Source organism: Podarcis muralis, chromosome 1 (genome assembly GCF_964188315.1).
Source record: "Podarcis muralis chromosome 1, rPodMur119.hap1.1, whole genome shotgun sequence".
Lineage (NCBI taxonomy): Eukaryota > Metazoa > Chordata > Lepidosauria > Squamata > Lacertidae > Podarcis > Podarcis muralis.
This window is the reverse complement of record NC_135655.1, coordinates 123,018,081-123,019,360: the sequence shown is the minus strand read 5'-3', so window position 1 is coordinate 123,019,360 and position 1,280 is coordinate 123,018,081.

The window sequence follows — 1,280 nt, the reverse complement described above, 5'->3', positions numbered from 1 at the left end:
TCTGTTTTGTGTTCAGAATGTATGGGTCTTGGTAATTGGATAAAAGTGGCTATATCAGGTGAGGTTTATATATAAGGTCATAGACTATTAGTATAAAACAGAGGGGGAATAATAGACCATAAACAACATGGAATGTTACATATAGCATGAAGTATAATACAAATGAAACATACAAAACTCTCCATCCTAAACTCACTGAGATCATATTAAGTCCTTGATTGCCAAACTTTAAAATGGGGCCACCCTTATAATAATATACTCATCACCTTCCTTTCAAATGGACTTTTAACATAACACCCTTTGGTCTACCATGTAAATAATTTAAAATTGGGTGGATCAAATTCTCAACTTCTCCTGATCCCATGGGACTCTATTTCAGTGGAGTCCAGATAAACTGACAGCAACACCACCCCATTAATGTTCCTTGCAGAGAATGCCATTGGAGAAGCTCTTTGAAGTTTAAAAGGGGAAGAGCATTTGCGTGGACAGGCGGAGTCCCCCCAACCCCAGGCGACCCCCGAGCGGAATAATGACTCAAGACAACGTGCTATGGGATTAAAATTGGCCACAACCTATATTAAGTTTCAGATGTAGGGAGACCTTGGCTCAGGCATTGGGCATTTATCCTTCCCAGTCCCCAGCCGGGGAGCTAGGAGACTTCAGGGTTATCCAGAATGTGTGGGGTTTGGGCTGGCTCTGGAGAACATATGTTCAAGCAGAGAGCCCACCCCCCGTTTCGCCGCCTTCGCAGAGGAGAGCAATGACAACTTTTTGGCGTATGGCCAATGCCTCCCCTCAAGACCCCTTTAACGGGGAGCCCTGGTATCACTGCCGCAAGGGGGGTGTGGGTCACCGCTTCACGCCCGCCCCCCCACCATTTAGGAAGATAAACTAAAGAATTCTGCCCAAGGCCTGAAACCGCCAAAGTTGTGACATTTTGCTACGCGAAAGGCAAAACCTGCCAATGCAGAAAAATTCCTTTCTGGCCCTTCAACAGCGACCCTGATATAGCAGCGCCCACGTACCTGTGGAGAAGAGGTTAACCTGCAAAAGAAGACTTAACTGAGGGAGGGGAGGGTGGGAGAAGCTCTGGAGCCGACTGCCACTTTACAGGTAAGATTCACCTGTTGTGTAGGCAGGACGGTCCCTCCCCTTACCTGGCCAATCCCCTGGCAACGCCTCCCCAGACAGGATTGGGCAATTGGCTGAGGTAGGTGGAGACCTCCAGGTATCCAGCCTGGGGAGGATGAAGCCAGCCCAAACTCCCAGGAGTCACACTG